Source organism: Pelodiscus sinensis, chromosome 3 (genome assembly GCF_049634645.1).
Source record: "Pelodiscus sinensis isolate JC-2024 chromosome 3, ASM4963464v1, whole genome shotgun sequence".
Lineage (NCBI taxonomy): Eukaryota > Metazoa > Chordata > Testudines > Trionychidae > Pelodiscus > Pelodiscus sinensis.
The window spans coordinates 50,324,392-50,333,340 of record NC_134713.1 but is presented as its reverse complement, the minus strand read 5'-3'; the positions used below and the strand labels follow the sequence as shown (position 1 = coordinate 50,333,340).

The window sequence follows — 8,949 nt, the reverse complement described above, 5'->3', positions numbered from 1 at the left end:
TTAAATTGTGGAACTGAATCGCATTCAATTAAAGCTCAGAGCCAATCACTAACATTTAAGAGGAAGAAATAGGTGCAGTAATTTTGCTAGACAATGTTGTCAGATGTAGGGAGGGCCATTGCATCACAGTACAATCAAGTGCGACTGCCACTGAAATGCTGAACTAAATTTCTGAAAAGATTAGCATGTAAACAGTTCTCCATTATGTGCCTCATTGAGTGTGCAATTCCACATGTACCATATCCTATTCAAAGGTGTGTGCGGTTATTTGTATTACAGATGTTCTTAAAAAGTGTCATGTGTTATATAGACACAAGTCAGAAATTATTCCTCCTATTGGTCCTAGCCCTGAAGAGCTATTTTCCTAAATGAGAGCAGGGTGTTGGGGAAAGAGTGGTCATTTATTAAAATAATAGAAAAGTACAAAATGAAGAATCAAGTCTACTGCCATTGCTGCTGCCCAGAGGCTGAAGGAGGCATTTGAAGAAGGTGGTGGAAAGAATGGCTTAAACTTCTTTTGAGAGCTTGTGTCTTATCCAGGTGGTGCAGATTTTTTGGATTTTACTTAGAGCCATTGCCATCCCTTGTCCACAGATTTCAATGATGATAATGTAGCCTGTAGGCAAATTTATAAGTTAAGGCATTAATACAATGAGCCTACAAGATTCCTGGCTTGTTAAACAATAGCTGAGTTAAACTAATCAAGGCATAACTTCTCTCCCCATCCATTCTCCCCCCCCCCCAAAAAAAAGGCTCAGCATAAGGAACAACCATGTACGACAAGACCGAATTCTGTAATTAAAAATAAAAAGCTATGAATAACCTGCTGATAAGCTGCCAGTTGATATCAGTTTTAGATGTTTTAAGTTAGGAACACTCGCAGATGTCTGAGCATGAGAATGCCATGGTAACTAACTGATATAGAGACTAAGGAGCTTGAGGTAAAAAGCCTAATAACTTACATGAGAAGGGTTCACCAACATTTGGAGGGTGAGGAAACATAGAGAATGCATCAGTGTAATACATTATAAAAGCTGTTTCCTAGCCTGCATACCTTGAGAGATACCAGGATGTTGTCCACTAGTGGTCAAGATGAGAAGGAGGATGATTAATCACTTCGGATTTTTCTGCAAGAGCTGGAGTGAGTATATGAGGATAGGTCTACACCTTTTTCTGATTTTTTTTTTTTGGAAGATGCTTTCCCAAATTTTGGCCCGTATACACTGGGCCAAGATTCAGAAAATCCTCCTCTTTCAGAAGATCCCTTCTTCCTCAAAGAACGAGGAAAACAGAGCTTCTGAAAAGTGTGTTTACTCTTCCACAAAAAGAAGTGGAAGAGCAAACACTTTCCCTGGACGCAGAAGAATTTTTCCAGGATACCTCTAGTATCCTGAAAAAACTGCACAGTCTAGACAAACCCTCTATGATCAAATGTGGGATGATTTGACAGCCTTATATAATTTATATACTTTCCTGCACTGAAGTGTTTATGATTTGCCTAATGGCACTCATAAATAGATTACAAGAGCAGAATACCTTAACTACATGTAATTTTCGCCTTTGTAGCCAATGATTTTAGTGTGTTGTTCATTTATTGTATGGTTATGAGTAATGTTATATTACATATATTCATAGTACGTTAATGAGAATTAATGTATAGGGATTATAGGAGTATAACATTGATCAGTATTTAGAAGACTCATATATTAGACAAAAGTAAGACAAGTTCAAATGCAAGAACCTGTAGGACGAAGTTTGCAAGAGTGTGTCTAGACTATGAAGTTTTTTTGAAAAAAGGGGCCTTTGTTTGAAAAAACTTCACCTGCATCTAGACTGCCATCACAATCTTTCGAAATTAAATTGAATGAACACGGTGGGTTTTTTCAATATTGGTAAACCTACTTTTACAAGGAAGAACGCCTTTTTTCAAAAACACTCTTCTTTTTACTTCTCTGACTTCTCATGAAATGAAAGTTACAGGAGTCAAAGTAAGAAGTCCTTCATCTTGACATTATTTCAAAATAAAGGCTTGCTGTGTAGACATACATTTTGTTATTTTGAAATAATGTCAGTTATTCCAAAATAACACTGCTATGTAGATGTACCCTCTGAAAAGATTGTGGAATCATGCTGGAGAACCATCTTCAGGAGCAGCTGGAGTATTTTTATAAGCTGAAGCATCCATGCCAGATATTAAAGTAGAATTATAGGGCATATGGAATTCCAGAAAACTTCAATAAAAAGTATATATTCTTAACATCTAATATATACTGATGCTCTCATAACAGCCAAGGCACATTCTGATGTTTTGACTCTTTCTGGCTACATCAGATGCTGTAAAGTGCTGAGAAGAAACAATCCAAAAATAACCAAGAGTTAACCATGCAGCAAGAGCCTTGTTTTGATTCCAAAAAGTTCACTCCTGGTTATATTAAGGCAATTCTTGTAATTTCTAAGCTTTGAGATACACATGGAAAATTACAATTATTTGATATTTAAAATAGTGTTCAGTTTTATTTTTCACATTGACTGAACAAAAGAATAAAGCTTTTATACCATGGGACAGTGGTCCCCAACCTTTCGAGGTTGTCGGACGCCAGCGGGCGTGGCCGTTCACCCGCCGGGTGCCAGGGGGCAGGGACACTTGCGCCCCGGGGGCGGCCCCCGCCATGCGCCGCGCGCCCGGGGCCGGCGCTCCCCCCCGCCATGCGCCGCGCGCCCGGGGCCGGCGCTTCCCCCGCCATGCACCCAGAGCCAGGCCAGCCCCGAGCACCTGGCGGGCGCATGGAAATGCCCCCACGGGCACCATGGCACCCGCGGGCACTGTGTTGGGGACCACGGCCATGGGAGATCTGTATTATATTAAACATTATTAATTGTAGAAACAGAAAGTATGCCTAGAAGAATAGTTTGCAAGAGTTTGGGTGTGTCTAGACTACGAAGCTTTTTTTGAAAAAAGGGGCCTTTTTTTGAAAAAATTCACTTGCATCTAGACTGCCGTCACATTCTTTCAAAATTAAATTGAAATAACACGGTGGGTTTTTTTCAATATTGGTAAATCTACTTTTACAAGGAAGAATGCCTTTTTTCAAAAACACTCTTCCTTTGACTTCCCTTATTTCTCATGAAATGAAGGTTACAGGAGTCAAAGTAAGAAGTCCTTCCTCTTGATATTATTTCAAATCTGTTCTCTCACCAAAGCATCATCAAGGCTTTTCTTGACAAATTGGAACTCTGGATCGTAAGAGTTGAGGGCAATAATTTGGTTCAATTTCCATATGTGGATGCAATGCTCGGGAAAAAGGAAGACATTTGGATGCAAATTCTCGATCATTTACAGACGCTACGAGACGAATTCCAACGATACTTTCTGGAAGTGGACAGGACAAGGGATGGATTATCTTTCCATCAGGAATCCATGTACAACAGATTTTAATAGTGTTCCAGAGGATCTTCAGGAGGAATTCTTGGATCTGAAAAATGATTTTGTGGCTCAAGATGTGTACCAGCAGTCTACCATGGAGAAATTTTGGGCCAGCGTGACCGGGAGTTACCCAAATCTGTCAGCACACACAGTCAGATTTCTTTTGCCATTTGCATCAACTTATATGTGTGAGACTGGATTTTTGTGTTTGTTGTATGTTAAGTCCAAACAGAGGAATCGGCTTCCAGTGGAAAGCGATATTCATTGTGCATTATCAAGTACCACTCCAAACACTGAAAAGCTTGTCAGGGAGAAGAGAATCCAAAAATTTGTTAATAAGAAATACATTTCAAACTAAAATGTTTGTTGTCTGCTCTTTTTTATCATGTCTCAAAAAGGAGGTGGTCCACGACAATTTTTGGATTGGCCTGGTGGTCCGTGGACTGAAACAAGTTGAGAACCACTGACCTAAAGCCCTTAAATCTGCAGTCACTGGGGAAAAGGCTTGTAGCACAAAGCAGGCCCTGCTTGCACTGGGCCACACAGCAGAGCCCTGACTGCTTTTGCTGCTGCCATGGCAGATTCCCGTGCTTCCTCCGAGCCCCACATAGCTGCAAGGGAGCAGGCAGCCACCTTCCAAGTCCCTGCCCAGGGGCAAAAGAGGAGGGCGCCCTTGTGGACTGATGAGGAGATCCCGGATCTCATTGAGATCTGGGGGTACACTCCAAAATCCAGGATCTCCATGCATATGGCAAAATGTGGATGTCTGTGGTCAGATGGCTGACAGACTGGTCCAGAGGTGGCATAGCTACACTGTGGAGCAGATGCGAATGAAAACAGAAGAACTCTAGCAGGCCTATGTCAAGGCCAGGGAGAGAAGTTCCCAATTGTTAGTGGAACCCCAGACTTGCTGCTTCTTCACCCAGCCAGATGGCATCCTTAGAGAAGCAGGTCACCTCTTCTGCCCTCGTCAACTCCAGCCAGAACACCGCCTGTCGTATGCTTCCCGGAGGGTTTGGCTGCGGATAAGGATGACAAGGACAATGTGGAGGAAGAGGTGGCCAGCACAGACATCATGCCTACCAGCAATTACCCCCCTTCCTGGGAGATTACCTAGGGTTCAGATGAGGCCAGGGAAGGCCCATCAGGTGAGTTGCATTACTTTCCCTGGACACATGTGGGGGGAGGTGGTGAGGGGCTGCACTCTTCCAGTATGTCTACACTACCACCCTAGTTCGAGCATTTTCAGAGCTCCCAGGCTCTGCAGGCACAACATTTATCTTCCCCTGGTTTGAGAATGGTGCTGACGCTTCAATTTGAAATAGTCAAGAAACTGGAAAGCTACCATAGCAATGTGTGCACTCAGAGGTATGAACCTAAGAACTTCTACAGTGAATCTTTAGGCATAGAATGAATTGAGACAGTGTCAGACATAAGGATTTTGTGGCTCCCAGTGGAGTCAATATGTGGGACTAAAACTCCTAATCTATTTAGGGATTAGAGTTTGTCACAAAAATGTGGTATCAGAATACTGAAGATGAAAACCTGTGCCCACTGAAGTCAATGGAAATGTTGCTATCACAGGAGCCAGCGCATGCCCAAAATTGAGTTGAGCATCTAGTGCAGTGCCCATATCACTCTGATCATAGAATTGTCGAGTCCAACCCCCTGGCCAAAGCAGGACCAAACCCACTAAAATCATCCTACCCAGGCAATCTGGTTTTGTCAAGTCTGAACTTAAAAGCCTCTAGGGATGGAGATTCCACCACTTCCATAGGTAACCCATTCCAGTGCTTCACCACCTTCCTAGGAAAGCAGTTTTTCCTAATATCCAACCTTAACCTCCCCAACCGCAGCTTGAGATCATTGCTCCTCATTCTGTCATCTGTCAGTACTGAGAACAACCTCTCTTCATCCTCTTTGCAACTCCCCTTCAAATAGTTGAAGGTTGTTTTTAAATCCCCCCACTCTTCTCTTCCGTAGGCTAAATAAACTCAAATTCATCACTTGCTCCTCATAAGCATGTGCTCCAGCCCCCTAATGATTTTTGTTGCCTTCTTCTGGACTTTCTGCAGTGTGTACACATCCTTTCTGTAATGGGGGCCCCAGAATTGGACACAATACTCCAGATGTGGCCTTACCAGTGCCACATAAAGAGGAATAATCATATTTCTAGATCTGCTGTCAATGCTCCTATTAATGCACCCTAATATGCCACTAGCCTTCTTGGAGACAAGGCTGTTGACTCATATCTATCTTGTCATCCACTGTAATCCCTGGGGGTACGTCTACACTACAGCGCTAGTTCGAACTAACTTAGTTCGAATTAGTTAATTCGAACTAAGCTAGTTCGAACTAACGCATCTAGAACTAAAAACTAGTTCGAACTAGCGTTTTGCTAATTCGAACTAGCAAGTCCACATTGAGTGGACTCTGAACAGGGCTTAAGGATGGCCGGAAGCAGTGCTGGCAGGGCATCAGAGGAGGACTTAGAGCGTGGAGATGCTGTCTCAGGCTAGCCGAGGGCTGCGCTTAAAGGGTCCCGACCCCCACCCCGGACAGACAGTTCTCAGGGGTGCCCCGCTTACAAACCAGTCCTGGCTTGGAGTGCCCGAAGTACCCACACTGGGCACATCACACCACTCGGCCATCAGACCGGCTGCACTTGCCGCATGCTGCCATCTGGGGAGAGGGGACAATCGGGGGGCTGCAGGAGAGCTTCCACCCCCAGAACCCGCAGAGCCAGCCCAGTCCTCCCCATCGGGGGCTCGTGCCCCATTCCTCCCTCACCTCCTTCCACTTACCCTTCCCTAGCCCCCCTTCTTATTGATGTACAAAATAAAGGACACATGTGTTCAAAAATAGAAACTCTGTTTATTTAACAAAACTCGGGGAAACTGGGAAAAGGAGGTGGGAGAGGGGAAGAGAGAGGCTGGGAGAGGGGAGGGGGAAAACTGGGAGGAGGGAGCTGAAAGGGGGAAGCAAGGGAAAGGAGGGGGTGGGGAAACTGAAGGATCAGGGGTGGGGGTCTCGCCGGGCCGACCGCCTCCCAGTACAGCGAGGGAGGGGGCCTCGGCGTCCCCGGGGCGATGGGGTGGAGGGTGCGGAGGTTGAGGTGGGGGGTGTGGACATTGAGGAAGAGGTTGTGGGGGTTGAGGAGGGAGAGGTGGGAGGGGGAGCAGGAGTGGGAGGAGGGACAGCAGTTGGGGGGACAGCTGGTGCAGGATCAGCACGGGGCACCATGCTCTGCAGCAGGAGCTGCAGGTTGGTGCTCAGCCCTCGGACCTCAGACAGCAGCTCGTGGCGGACCTGCAGGTCTTCCTGCATCCATGACCGCAGTGTGCGGTGCACGGCTTGCAGGGCCCCAAGGTGCTGGTCCCAGTATTCCTGCTCCGTGCTGGCAGTCCGGAGCAGGCCGCGGGTGCGGGAGCATGTCCCAGGCGGGGTGGTGCGCCCTGCACGAGCAGCTGGTGCAGCTGTAGAGAAAGAAGAGAAGGGGTCAGTTCTCCCTGGGGACGCAGAGGATGATGCCCAGCCCCCTCCCCAACTCCGCAACGTGAGGGTGACCATGTCCTGCACCGTCACAGCCGCTGTGCTTGTACAGAGGCCATGGTCAGGATGTCTGGCTCTCCCCGGGACTGGAAGCTGCCCCAAGACCGCACCCATGTCCCTGTGCCATGTATAGTGTGGCCGGGGCGGTGGGGGGAAAGGGGAGATGTCCCCTGCCTCCGTGTAGAGGGGACATGTGAAGGGAAATCATCCTGCTGGGTCCTGCCCCGGGGTCGGGAGCATGTCACGTCTCTTTGCACAAGCATGTGCCTATTGGGCAATGGCCCCTGGGTGTCACGCAGCTGGAGCCACCTGCCCAAGGGTGGCATGGCACGTGCTCGCACGTGTACAGGTGTCTGCGTGATCCGTGGAAGGCATGGCCCACGCGCGCGGTCCCTGGTCTCCCTGCCACCTCCCCCCCCGAACTACTTAATTCAAACTACTTACCCGGTACGGTCTCCCTGGACGACCCTGCCGACTCCGGTGCTGGGACATCCTGCGGTGGCCCCTCCGGTGTGCCCGGGTCAGGGCCCTCCAGTCCCGGCTCGCTGTCCCCCAGGCTGGCACGGACCGCCCTGCCCCCCAAGAGTCGGTTGAGGGCAGAGAAGTAGGGGCAGGTGGCAGCCCCTGCTGTGGCGCCACCCCTGGTGGCCCTGGCGTACGCCTGGCGCAGCTTTTTAATTTTAATGCGCACCTGCTCCTGGGTGCGCCTGTGTCCCCTGGTGGCCATGGCGGCTGCTATGCGCCCATAGACGGCCGCATTCCTCCTCCTAGTGCGGAGATCATGGACGTTGGGGGCCTGCCCCCAAACCTCAATGAGGTCCATGACCTCCGCACTAGTCCAGGAGGCCGCGCGCCGTCTACGGCCCCTGGCTGGCCCCTGGGTGCTGGGGGACTGGGCAGGGGACATGTCACTCCCACTGGCTGCCTGGCTCATGGTGGGGCCACTGGTTCGGGGCAGAGACTCCTGGCAGGGCTGGCTGACTCCAGTGCCGTCTGGCCAGAGTCTACCCCTTTAAGGGCCCGGGGCTGGGGGAGAGGAGAAGAGTTTTCCTGGTTGTGCCCAGAGAGGCCACCAGGGGGAACCTGGGAAGGGCTAGCCTCCCACTAGTTCGAACTAAAGGGCTACACAGCCCTTAGTTCGAACTAGCTAGTTCGAACTAGGCGTTAGTCCTCGTAAAATGAGGTTTACCTAGTTCGAACTAAGCGCTCCCCTAGTTCGATTCAAATTCGAACTAGCGGAGCGCTAGTGTAGCACCTATTAAAGTTAGTTCGAACTAACGTCCGTTAGTTCGAACTAACTTTGTAGTGTAGACATACCCTGGGTCTTTTTCTGCTGAACTGCTGGTTAGACAGTTGTTCCCCAGCCTGTAACAGTGCTTGGGATTCTTCCATCCTAAGTGCAGGACTCTGCACTTGTTGAACCTCATGAGATTTATTTTTTGGCCCAATCCTCCAATTTGTCTAGGTCACTCTGAACCCTATCCCTACACTTCAATGTGTCTACTTCTCCCTCTAACTTAGTGCCAACTGCGAACTTGTTGAGGGTGTAATCCATCCCATCATCCAGTCATTAATAAAGATGTTGAGCAAAACCAGCCCTAGAACCTACCTTTGGCACATTTGGTTTGATACCAACCACCAACCAGATATCGAGTCATTGATCACTATCCATTCAGTCCAACAATCTAGCCAGCTTTCTATCCACCTTAGGGTATGTCTACACAGCCAAACCGCTATTTCGAAATTAAATCAAAATAACGGAACACTTATTTTGAATTTGATAAACCTCATTCTATGAGGAATAACACCAAATTCGAAATACCTAATTCGAAATAAGTGCTGTGTAGATGCTTATTTAGAAATAGGGGGCCTCCAGCCCTTCCTAGGGTGCCCTGGTGGCCACTCTGGGCACAACCAGGAAAACGTCCTCTCGTCTCCACCAGCCCCAGAGCCCTTGAAGGGGTAGACTCTGG

At 48.1% G+C, this 8,949-nt stretch overlaps 1 long non-coding RNA gene across 1 annotated transcript in view; it reads right to left on the bottom strand.

Moving 5' to 3' along the window:
- Positions 1-421: 421 nt before the first annotated feature.
- LOC142827590 (uncharacterized) overlaps positions 422-8,949 on the bottom strand; it is a 34,284-nt gene continuing 25,756 nt past the window's right edge. The window contains exon 3 of the long non-coding RNA XR_012902271.1: positions 422-616. This is a non-coding gene — a long non-coding RNA (uncharacterized LOC142827590). The remainder of the gene's footprint in view (positions 617-8,949) is intronic.